The sequence below is a fragment of the Amblyomma americanum genome, chromosome 8, assembly GCF_052857255.1.
Source record: "Amblyomma americanum isolate KBUSLIRL-KWMA chromosome 8, ASM5285725v1, whole genome shotgun sequence".
NCBI lineage: Eukaryota > Metazoa > Arthropoda > Arachnida > Ixodida > Ixodidae > Amblyomma > Amblyomma americanum.
Window position 1 is genome coordinate 114,072,092 of NC_135504.1, and position 12,934 is coordinate 114,085,025.

General features: G+C 46.8%; 1 long non-coding RNA gene and 1 other non-coding gene across 2 annotated transcripts; both read right to left on the reverse strand.

The window, feature by feature from the left end:
- Positions 1 to 794: 794 nt before the first annotated feature.
- On the reverse strand, positions 795 to 5,981 carry LOC144102052 (uncharacterized). The gene is made up of 3 exons (XR_013308156.1): positions 5,888 to 5,981; positions 2,186 to 2,322; positions 795 to 1,297 (listed from the first exon to the last, which is right to left on the reverse strand). It is a non-coding gene; the product is annotated as an uncharacterized LOC144102052 (long non-coding RNA).
- Positions 5,982 to 10,951: 4,970 nt separating this feature from the next.
- On the reverse strand, positions 10,952 to 11,113 carry LOC144102877 (U1 spliceosomal RNA). The gene has a single exon (XR_013308256.1). It is a non-coding gene; the product is annotated as a U1 spliceosomal RNA (small nuclear RNA).
- Positions 11,114 to 12,934: the final 1,821 nt, after the last annotated feature.

The following is a 12,934-nucleotide window of genomic DNA, read 5'->3' on the forward strand; positions in this document are numbered from 1 at the left end:
GGGGGTCGATGAAGTTGGAACACTGGGAAGAAAAAAAAAGGTTTTTCGGGAAAAGAAATAGTACAGTATCTCACTTATCTCGGCGGAAACCTGAACCGCGCTGTAAGGGAAGGGATAGAGGAGGGTGTGAAAGAAAGAAAGAGGTGCCTTAGTGGAGGGCTGCTGAATAATTTCGAGCTCCTGGGCATCTTTAACGTTCACTTGACATCGTAAAGCACACGGGAGCATTTGCGTTTCGCCTCCATCGAAACGCGGCCGCCGGGGTCGGGTTCGAGCCCGGGTACTCTGGCTCAGCAGACGAAAGTCTTAACCACAGCGGCACCGCGGCGGGAATAAGCATGAAGGGCTCTTGGCGTTTTTGAAGGGCACAAGGTAAGCATGAGGAGGGAGCGTTTCTATACAATCTGAGCTCTGCTTTAGTGCAGGCAGTTTTAACGTAGTTGCTGAAATCTCTCTTCGCAGTTCAGTTCGGCGAAATCGTAAACGGTAAAGAAGAGCACTTCTGAAAGATTCCTTCATCAAGCTAACAATAAGGGATGTTGTACTTCCAATAGCTTATTTTATTTTTTCAACAAAAGAGCACAAAACGTCAATGCCACATTCAATTTTGCTTCGACGTTCGAAAAGAAAGGACGTACCAAAGAAAGCGAAATAAAGTGCAAAAAAGTAGTGCGACTCATAAAGGAGCTAAACTGCAAACAACATTCTGCGTTGATTTGAAAACACATTTTCATGTGCGACGAAAAAAAGAAAATAAAAAGTTAGCTATATAATACATGGTTGAAGGGAAAGAAAGTCACTCGAGGGAAAGCAGCCGCAGATCGTGTTCTTAGTTCCTTTGAAAACTTTGGAGCATGTTTTATTGTGCGGGCACAATGTTCCATATTTTTCGGAACGCCGGTGGCGCCGCGCCTCAGAGATGCCACAGGGCCGCGCCATCCCGGCGCACGGCAGTTGACCTCCGCCACCACATGGTGTGCAGCCACTTGAGCTTCCTTCCAACAGGGCCATCCGCTAGCCGACATGGTCTGCGATGCGCTGGAAGACAGCGTCCAGCGTCCGGGAAAGGTCGCAGCCATCAGAATGGACGGTGCCATTGCTGCATCAGCCGATGGTAGCAACTCAGGTTGAATCTGTGCACGAGTGAGTGGCATATTGCATCACTACCACCAAAATGTTACGGAGGAAAACACTCCGGATTAGGTCCGGCAAACAGCCATTCTTTCTGTTGCTTCTGGCTGGGGCTCTCCCGCGCCTCTTCGCATTTTGTGCGGCGCGCTCCACCGTAGTCTTCACCCTTACAACATAAAAGCAGAACAAAAAAACTAATAACTGCAGACCTACCTGCATCACATGTGTCTTGCGTAAATCGTTATAACACATCACTATAATCGTTATAACAAATAAAAAAATCGTTATAACAAATCAAAGTTTTTTATCCTTCTGATAGAAAACTTTTGCGAAATGCAAAATGCCTTCAGAAGGGGATCTTCCTGCGATACGCAACTGACAGAACTTGCTCGTAAATTCGCCCTCTCAATTGAAAATGGTAGCACGGTTGACTGTACACTTTTTGGCTTCCAAAAGCCTTTGCTTCGGCCGCGCAAACTTTTTCGGTAGTGAAGCTGCCTGCCCTCAAACTTCTACATGCCCCATTGAAATGACTCCAAGCGTAACTTGTCGGTAGAAACTAGCGTGTCATTCTACAAGGAGCAAACTCATTGCGCGCCGGCGAACCGTTTTGTGGCCTCTTCGTTTATTAGCATTTATGACTTATATAGTTGACAGTTTCGAGTCTGGTGAGATTGTTCGCCGAAGACTGTTGCATTTACAGTGCCATTACATGTCAAAGCGACAGGTTGCAAATTCGCCTAAAGAGGCCTAAACTATGCATTTAATATGGTGCAGTAAATGGCACACGACATTAAAATTCTTCAAATCTGATATTCTCTAATTCTCCAATGAACAAATGTTAATAATATTGCCACCGCAGGGCATTACGAGCACTGAAGAAAATAATTTCGAAATTCGGAATCCCGGCGCCATAGTTACCTTAAGGCGTACCCCCAAGCGGATCAGTAAAATATCCACTATTTTTCCCCTTGACATGAGCTCTCTGCTTAGTACCGAAGGCAATTACATCTCGACTAGGAAACATGGGACCTGATTCTCAAGAATCGCTCACCAGGCATCGAAGTGTGCTGAAGGCTGTGACGCTGTCTCCACTCTGGCACGCTTCGATGGTTCTGCGACGCACGTATTTCACACGACCCAAATCACTCCAAGGGCAGACTTCCTCAAGAATGGTGGCAAGACTAGCCGCTATAAAAAAATATAATTCTTCATTGTAAATTGTGTGGCTTAACGCTCTGAAGCGACACACGTGCTATGAAAGACACTGGAATGGTAGGCTCCGGAGTAATTTAGGCGATCTCTACTAAGGAACATGCGCAGACATCGCACAGTGAAAAAATTAAAGAGTGCGTGCCGCAAATGTACGCATGGCCAATATTTTAAGACTAATGCGCTGCGGCAAGATAAGGCGCCATTGTTTGGCAATCCGTGCCGTGATAAGGCGCTGCAAGGCGGCCGGCGTATAGTTGCCTAATACCGTTAAAAACTTGGCCGCGTTTTTGAAAGAGTAGCGCCCTCGGTAGCTGGTTTGCGATATGTGTAACCCAAAAATGACGCCAGAAAATAAGGTCACGGCGGTCGCTTCCATGTTAAGGAAGGGTTAGAATATGTGGGCTATGGTTTGCACAATCTTGCGGGAAGCATGCCGAGCACGTTCATCCTGCACTTTATTAGCAATATGTTTGCGTGGTGCTTTAGCTGTGCGGCGGAATATATAGTGCGTTCATAGGAATGATTGTCAAGCCACCGCTAAAAACAAAGCGCAACACAGCAGCTAAGGAGTTATACCCTTATAAAAATGGTCTATAGACAGTCCATAGACTTGTTATAGACTCTATTGCCTTGCTACTAATAATCAGGGGTGCAGGCCGGGACTTATTATTTTTCAATGTTTTTAGGTTGCCCCAACCTAATACATGTCTACTTATACACAATAGACCGTCTATGGAAAATAGTCTACTAAAAGTGTATGGCTGTAAATCTGTAATTGTCTATAGACTGTCTATCGGATTTGTACTGCCTGTTGACTGCTCTCTAGGGTTCATCTGTAGGGGCCTCCAGACTTTATAGAGAGAAGATTATGAACAGTCTATAGACTGTCAAACGAAGTTTTTGTAAGGGTAACTAAAAGGCTCATGTCGACTCGCTCCTGGTCTCCTTCCCTCCTCTCTCTGGACTCCACACTACAACATTAGCGAACAAAGTGGCTTTCCATTAAGAGCTTTCGATGCAAAAGTACAAAGTGCTCTAGAAGAAAAAAAGTTATTTTTGCGAGGTGACTTTCCTTGAAATGTTAGGAATGAGTCGGCTTTCATACGGCACGGCAAAATAAGTCACATAGCAGGCGAAACAGCAGTTGACATGCAACCGCACTGCCGGAAAATATTATCTATTGGACAATGAAAAAACCAGGAAAAGAACTTCTGAGCTATAGCTTTTAACAGTTCGAACCCAGGTAAATATATTTTCACTAAATTTCATCATAGGAAGGGATGACAAACACGTTCAGATAACTTTCAATGTATGAGAACAGAAAAGCTGGAAACTGACTATTCAAAAGGAGCCCTTGAAATACTCAAAATGGGCAATAGATGCAAGTGGATTTTTGCGTGAGTTGGTCCGACACAGCAGAAGAGGATGGCGTGGAGGCAGGACGATGAAGGTCTTCGAACTTCAACTCTTAGTCAGTGCCTGTGTTGTTCACCTTTATCGTCCTGTCTGGCATTGATGCTCTCGGCAAAAAACAACGAAGAAAAAATTGCCTGCTCGATCTCGAGTTTCGTTCATTGGCAAGCCCATTAGGTGCCACATAAATGAAAACGCATTGGTGCTGCAAAGTAACAGACGGAGGAGAAGGTAGTTGGACCACTGCTAGTGCCAGTTATTTCTTTCATATTATTTTATTTTTGGCTAAAACACCTTTCTAGTGGTCCTGCTCTGGGAATACGGCCACAAACTCCACTTTCCCATACCCTTCAGGTAGTACTTCCGTGCAGAAAAGTTCCTTCTAGCACTGACGTTAATATCCCTGCCACACGTAAATAACTCTTCCCAAAGCAGTCCGTACGACAATGTCCATAAGAAATAATACCGTAACTAAACGTGACTCTCTTTTCCTAACATCTGATCAGTACTCTCCAAGTAGTTTAGTCGCAATTTTTCTTTTACTAACCGCTTGTTAGAAGTAGTCTTGAAATGTAGGGATGATAGCTTTTTACTCCAGTAAAAAAACCGGAGGATACAAATAGAAACATCTAGTGATCCCACAAATCTCCATTTCTTAAACAAGTGCATGATTGAAGCTTGACACCTGAATGCACGCGACGGAAAAAATGTGCCCAGCGAGCACCACATGAGTGTTACACACGAAAAGTGACGTCTGTACAATGTGCGCACAGAAGCCTAGAACCTCTCAAGAACATTGAATTTGAGCCGCTGCCAGTGCGTCCTATCGAAAGTCGTACGGTTATTCTGAAAGCTGGGTACGCTCCAGTGAATTTATTTGGCGGAAGGGCGGAGCCGCTACGGGTACAGCAGGAACTATTTCATTCTGCGCCGCGGATGAAAAATCGTCCATCGCTGTTGAGTTAAACGGTGTTTGAAGCTGACGTAGACAAGTGACAAAAGTGGGCGTTTTGCAGGAAAGCTGAACTTTTCCGTGATTATGGTGATGATGAATTGCAATGGCGAAAGGGTATCAGTGGCCAAAGAGCAACATGGCACAGGGGTTTTTATTTTCCAAATATTTTACGCTATAGAAGCCGACAACCAAGCAGGACGAAGCATGTGCCCATTGTATCTCCGGTTGGCTACCCAGCGGCACTGGTATCGAGCCACGCACCTCCCGCATTCGAGGCGGATGCACAAACCACTAGTCTGCCGTTGCAGTCCTGAAAATTGTCTTCGGCATGGCTTATAAGCACAACGGCTCACGCAAATGGTGACTGAAAGCGAAATGTGAAAAAGTGTAGGATATGGGTGCGGGAAATTCCTGCCTCGTTTTGCCTGAGTAAGCAACGAAATAGTGTATGTGCGTGTCCGCATTACGCACCTAGTGGGTGAGGCGACGGCCATTTTGTTTGCATAAGCTGACTCTCTGTTACGCAGACCTGAAATTCCTACGTAATTTCACTAACCATTCATTCGGCACAGAAAGGACAAATGCCAATGCGAGTGTCGTGGTGGTGGTAAGTGCGAATATTTGATAATTTTAACAGTTTAACGAAGTATGGTCGCGCATGTCAGGGGTTCTATTTTCACAACGATTGTTGTTCCGATAAATGTGGCAAATCTGAATTAGGAGAAAGACTTTGGTTTGTGCATCCCCTGCTGAGAATATGAAATTACTTTGCTCTGCTTCACCCAGAATACGCCGGGAAAGCATTCGCGAAATCGAGCCGGGAAGGTAGGTATCGAAACGTCCAAGTCATGCTGGAACCTTGACTGCACTGAAATTAAACGCAGTATACTTCTATCGCTTCAGAACGAGTGAACAGGAGAAAAACCGTGCAAATCTGTAGAATTAATGTCATTCCTCTTCACGTCATGCCTGAAAATTTCGCTCAAATGAACAGCTCCGCGCTGAGCAAGAAGCGTGCTGATGGAACTAGTGAGGCTCGCCAGAACTGAGCCAGAACAGAGCCCTCAAATTTCAGAAACCTTTACATCAGCCACTGATTCGAAGATACAGAGATGTGATTCTCGGCTCTCCCTGCGGCCAATATAAGGCTACTGCTTACTCAAAACTACTCACCCGCTGACTGGACTGTGGAACTTGTTTTCATCTGGAAACGCGGCCACAGCCATCAGCGTGAAAGCCATCAAAGCGCCTGCGACGAGGGTGCTGCCTGCGAAAAGACAAGATGCAGTTTTAGAATTACAGGCACTACATCTGTGTTCCCAAGAAGTGACGGCTAGTATAATGCACAGAAATCAGTGACGGCTAGTATAAGGCACCGTTCCTTATTGTTGGCACCAGCACAATTTAGGGGGCCGTATTAATAGGCGATTTCACAATTGCTATTCCGACTACTGGTTCGGAGTTCCCGGGTTCGAACCCGACCGCGGCGGCTGCGTTTTTATGGAGGAAAAACGTTAAGGCGCCCGTGTACTGTGCGATGTCAGTGCACGTTAAAGATCCCCAGGTGGTCCAAATTATTCCGGAGCCCTCCACTACGGCACCTCTCTCTTGCTTTCTTCTTTCACTCCCTCCTTTATCCCTTCCCTTACGGCGCGGTTCAGGTGTCCAACGATATATGAGACAGATACTGTGCCATTTCCTTTCCCCAAAAACCAATTATTATTATTATTAATTGCTATTCTGAATTCGCATAACCACTTAGCCAACACAGCAGCTAAGGTGTTAAGTAAAAAGCTCATGCCGACTCACTCCAGGTGCCTCTTGGTCTTCTCTAACAACGCCATACTACAACGTTACAAAAACAAGGGATTTCGCATAAGAGCGTTCGCTGCATAAGTACATCGTGGTCAGAAATAGTTATTTCTGCGCAGTGCCTTTTCTTTGAAATCTGAAGAATGAGTCGGCTTTCATACGGAGTGGGGAAAAGTGCTAGAGCTGAAGAAACAGCAATTGAAATGCAACCGCACAAGCAGAAAATATTCACTCGACGATACGAAAATCAGGAGGAGCACTTGTCAGCAAATGCTTTTATTAAATACGTACCCCGAAAAATTTCTTCTCATTTCATTTGATCGCAGGAATAGATCGCGTCCTTCTGAGAACTTTCAATGAAGAAGAAGAGAACAGCGGGAAAATGAAGCGACAAAGAAAGCATTGAAACACTAAAAATTGGCAGGGGTTTAACTTGACTAATCCTGGAATCAAGCGAAAAGCAAGCACGTGGCTATGGCGTGGTACCACAGGGCCCTACCGCACCCCCGTCGGATGTCATCTCGGGGCTTCACCTCACCCCTATGGATGCTCATAAGATCAGAGGTCACCCAATGTCAAAGGTGAAAGACCTAAGGTACGAAGTACACTCAAGGTCAGCAGTCAAATGTCAACTAAAGGTGATGGGTCAAGGTCAGGGGTCACGTTCATACACTGCTAACGTGGTTAGGCTGAAGGTCATTCAAGGATCATTTTCCGGCCTACGCGATGACTGGTTCACTTAGCGTAGTGAAGCTTTTCGATTCAAAATGAACAATAGATGGAAGAGGACTGTCGCGGCATAGTTAGTTTGACAGGACATAGAGTAATACCGTGGAGGCAGGATGCAGCAGGTCGAACAACTTCAGTTGTTAGTGCCTGTGTCGTTCACCGTTATCGTCCTTTCTAGGATTGATACTGTCGGCAAAAAAAAAAACGAGCAAAAAGTTTCTTGCTCGGTGCCGGGTTTCTTTGAGCAGCAAACGCTCTATAGCTTCCCAATAAATCAAAACGCATCGGTGCATGAAAGTAACAGACCAAATACAAAGCAGTTAGAAAACTGCTGTTTATTTACTATTTTTGTTTTTGCCAAAAAGGCCACTCAAGTAAAGCCCGCTCTGAGAATACGGCAACAAATTCCAGTTTTCCCTGCCTCTTGGGCAGTACTTCCGCGCAAAAAACCTACCTTTAGCACTTACGCCAGCATCCATGCCGCCGGTAAATATTTATTAATAATTAAACGTGAATTTTTCATAACACCTAATCAGTGATGTCCAAGTGGTTTGAATGCAATTTATTTTTCTTTGGATGTTGCAATGAAGTGGGCTTTTTAATCCGGGAGAGTAGTGCACCGAATTTTTCTTCAAATTTCTGAAAACAGAACTCCGTAACGACCGACCTTGGACAGCGTGGGGCAAATGTATGTATTTATTGATTTGCTAACGTTACTCTTAAAGGCCCTGAAGAAGAGGGTATTACATATAGGCGGAGGGGGTGGTCTACTGAGGCTGAGGATTGAGAACCCCCACCCACCTTTCATTTCCTATTTTGAAGTCAATACATTTCAGCTTCAGCTTCAGCAGCCCGCCAAGCTCAGGATAGGCAAGGCGACATTCACAGCCCGCTGCGGGTTGGCCCATCGGAGAGACCAGAGGTACTCTGTGAAGGTCAACACTCATTGGCATGGTGCAGCACAAATAACGTTATGAATAGCACGATTCGTCCACGTTCAAACATTGTAGACTTGTCGTCTAGCGGCCACTGGTTTAATTTTTTCCAAACGTCCTCAATATACAAAAAAAAACATCCCACGAATCCCACGAATCCCGAGGTCTCGAAACTAATGTTTGATTGAAGATTGACGCCTGAATGCACGTGACACACAAGACGTGTGCAATGAGTGGCACATTTATGCACGGAAATTACGTTCGTGCAATCTCCGCACACCAGCCTGCAAAATCTAAAAAGATCGGTCCGACATTTGAAATCTGTCCGGCGTCAAGAAAGGTGCGGTGACCGAAGACCAAAACAAACACAATGCTGATAGTTTTTTTCCGATGCCATATGTGTCGTATAACACGAGTTCGTCCCACAAGGGCAGACGGTGAATAAGGAGTTTTATATCCGTGTGCTCCAACACATGAGTGATGCAATGCGACGCCATCGCCCTGACTTATTGGCATCTGGACAATGGAGCCTTCTCCATGATAACGCAAGGCCGCACAGCGTGTCAAGATTTCTTGCAAAGCACAGCATTACTGTACTTCCCTAACCGCCATACTCGCCTGACCTCTCCCCATGCGATTTCTTCCTGTTTCCTCGTGTGAAGAAAGCCCTAAAAGGTCGCTGAACGGGGAGCGCGGAGGCCATTCAAGACGCCACGACAAAGGAGCTGACAGCCTTGCCGAAAGAAGAGTTTTACAACTGTTCCCATACCTCAAGAAGCGCTGGAAGATGTGTATAGACTGCAATGGAGCCGTCACACTCCCTTGCTTACAACGAAACAGTTTTGTCAATATAAGGACGCAAAGCGAGCGAGGAGGTATAATCTCTGTCTTCAAAGCAAACTTGAGAATGAGGGAAAGGGACCGTATAATAGACCGCGCAGCAGCTCTCACAGGAGCCGCAGCGAAACAAAACAAACACAGAAAAGCGCAGAGAAAAACTGGGAGGTGGAAATAGTAAAGCAGTAGAAAAGACAACGAATTTAAAGAGCGACAGAAAATGGAAATGGGCGTTAAACATGGCTCTCGGCGCACCGGGAGCCCGCCCCTTGAGGGGTTCCCCGGTTAGGCAGGGGGAAAGGCTGGGAGGCATGTTGTGAATGCATGTTTTTGAATGCCTTCTCCAAAAACATCCATTCACAAAGAGCCACGAAACACCCTTCCTTGTCTGCAGCTAGAGCTTCATCCCGACGAGGCGTTGGCCTGCATAGCTGTGCTTCTCTCTCCCTTTTCCGTACCAAAAAAATCAGCAAAAAAACTGGTGCCTGCGTTTGATATGTTCACATCTGGACACTGCTCCGCGATGAACTTTGTGCCAACTTCATAAACTTCAGTCGTCACCTAAGCTTAACGAGTCTGCAGGATTCGTGTGTGCGATTTCCGCCATTTATGAGAACAAAACTAACCCATATCGACTGCAAATGGTCACCGAGTGTAGTTTTGGCCAAAATGACCTGAAATCTACGTTTTACATCGAAGGCTCAACCCGCCGCGGTGGCTCAGTGGTTAGGCGCTCGGCTACTGATGCGCAGTTCCCGGGTTCAATCCCGATCGCGGCGGTTGCGTTTTTATGGAGGTAAAACACTAATGGCGCGCTCACACTTGGACATTCGGCGGCGAGAGCGAGCGGAATCCGCTTCCGCGGCAGAGATTCCGCCGAAATATCCAACGGGAAGACCGATCGGTCCAGGACCGAATTATGCCGCCGGAAAAAAATCCGCCGAATCTTGACAGCCAATAGGAAGGCGAGTACCCGCGGCGACAAACACGGCGCCGCCCTTCGATGCTGAACGCCTCGCTTCGGACTGAATTCGTCGCTGTTACTGCCTTTTTCAGCGCGTTCACTCGCCATAAAAGAGCCAGCGGTCTTTCCCTTTGTCTCATCTCGCCCATTAGAAAACGTGTGAGTGATAAATTTGCTTTATTTTTTATTTTGGCTGACGATTCTTCCACTTCTAGGCTTAAGAGGGGTGTCGGTTTGTTGACAACGGTTCCCCTCCTAACCACCAGATGGCGCCAATAAGCTCATCTTTTCGTTATAAAAGCGAGAATGTTAGAAATGGCGTAACGTCCGGCAAAATAGCTGCATTTAGCGTACGTAAGCGTGTATACGCTTATGGTACGTACACAGCATCGATTAACCTCTTGCCATATCTGTGCACGCCGTGAGCAGACGACACACACAATGAGCGGAGACGCAGAGGCCGGGAAGTGTGAACGAGGCAGCATTTCGGCGGTCGCGGATTCCGCTCCCTATCGCCGCCGAATGTCCAAGTGTGAATGCACTATAAGGCGCCTGTGTGCTGTGCGATGTCAGTGCACGTTAAAGATGCCCAAGTGGTCGAAATTATTCCGGAGCCTTCTACTACGGCACCTCTGTATACCTTTCTTATTTCACTCCGTCCTTTATCCCTTTCCTTACTGCGCGGTTCAGGTGTCCAAAGCTATATGAGACAGATACTACGCCATTTCGTTTCTCCAAAACCGATTATTACTATTGCTTCGAAGGACTGCACTATAATAACCCGCAGTAAGCGCGTTTTTTTGGCCACTATTTAAGGCGGCCAGTAGTATCAGTCGGAATTACTTGTGAAGCACATATCGGGGCGTTTTATTTACGCCACCAGTGCGTATACGACTCGCAATGAACACCTACACAGAACTAATTTTCTCGCTACTACGTCTCTATTTTGATTTTGTCATGGCAGGGCTGGCGCGGACGCCGAACCCCACTACCACAAACTACATGCCCCACATACACCAACTAGGGGTAGGAGCGCGCTTCAGCCAACCGAAGTGCAAAGGAAGGCCTCGGCACGGAGCCCCGACCTTAATTATCGCCGGTGACCCGACACCACGTAATTATGGCGGCGAACACAATAGTGAACGCACGCCATGCTAGGCGTCCCACCGTATTGCGCAAGTGAGAAAAGCGCTTGTTCTGCCATTTCGGACACCAAGCTAACAACACTTACGCCGAAAAGCCATCTACTGAACACAATGCAGCGGTGCGCAGAAATGTGTAATTCAAGGTTTGAACAGTGATATATTATAATGTCAGTTGCTATAAATATTACGCAAGGAAACGCAGGTACAGTGAAACATGCACAGTGGCTCGAGCGGAGGCCCGACTCATCGCTCGCCGTGTGCCTCCTTCGGGAGAGAGTAGCGGCGGCGCTGTCGTCGCCCGCACTTGAAGCGAGCGCGCTCGTCGTGTGCTTCTAACGCATCGCTTCGCATTGCTTTCGTCGCGGCACCTCGCCTCTTTCGTGCCTTATTCTGCGTCAGTGTATTGATGATGCCGCCGAAGCGGCGGTTAAAACACTGTTACGCGCCAGGCTGACAACTGGGTACGCAAGAAAAGCCCAAGAGCAGAAGTTATCTCTTTTCAAGGCTTCCGAAAATGAAACCCAAAGGCTTGTTTGGCAGCGAAATCTGCGCAGGCTTGACAGGCCGCTTGGCCCTGATTGTGCAGTTTGCGAGCTCCGCTTTGAACCGCACCTCATTTTGACGGATTATGTCCACGTTATAGATGGAAAGGAAGTCAGACTCCCGAGGGGGACTGCAAAGCTCGCCCTAATGCAGTTCCAACCCTACTCCCGAACTTGTCCGCCTATTTGAGCAAGACAACTCCGACTCCAAGGCTCCAAAGAAAAAGACGCCAGCAAGAGGAGTCATGCGATACCACATGTAAAGTTCGCCGCTCGGACCGCGATCAAGAGAGAGATCATGGTGCGGACGTTGCAGTGGGCAACGAAGAATGTGAAGGTGTAGCCGCAACGGACAAACTTGTTAATGCCGCCGACCTGCGTGGACTCACACCTCCTTCGAAATCTTGTGCGCTGCATGAGTTCCCTGGACTTACCGGAGTGTGCTACGTGTGCTGTGCACTAAATGCTGCGACGCATGAAATTACTGTCGCGAGAGCAGTGTTTTTCGACACTGTGGCCGAAAGCACAGTGACGTGCAAGTCGCGTCTTTTGGGCAAGCTAGTAGAAGAGAGTAATATTGTGTCATTTCAACAAGCTGAAGATGTCCTAAGGAGGGCAGCTAGCATTCCGATTTGTTGCGGAGCAGCAGAAGTGTCGTCGGTATCGTTCGAATTGACGAAAGGTCTTTTTGCACAAACGGAAACTAATGGAGGTATCTACTTCAGCGTGAACTGCATTGGGAAAGCACCAAACGAAGGTGAGCACAAGCTGAACACAAATGTTCTGCTAAAGTTTAATTTGAGGGAGAAAAATTGTTTTTAGCGCAACACAGCGCTTGTGTCCACCTGTATACAGAAGGCACTGTGTTCTATATTGCGCTAAATATTTTCCACCCTCAAACATGAACGAATTAACTTGCCGTCAAATTAGCACCGCTCAACTTAGTTTGTGACATGACTTTAACAGGATCAGTGGAATTTTAAGGCAATTCGTCATTTATAGTGCATGCGTCAAGGTATCTAATTGTAAAGAATAATTCCGCGTTGCGTCTAGCTGGAATAGGTTTAAAAAAATTTCAGTCTCGCTGGCAGCAGTCACCATCTTTTTTATTCCATTTCAGAAGTGTGTGTGTGTGCGTGTGTGTGCGTGCGTACGTGCGTGTGTGTGTGTGTGTACGTGTACATGTGTTTGTGTGTGCGCGCGTATGGGGGGGGGGGGGGGTGCGCGCACGTTGATTGTGAGAAGGATCCGAAAGT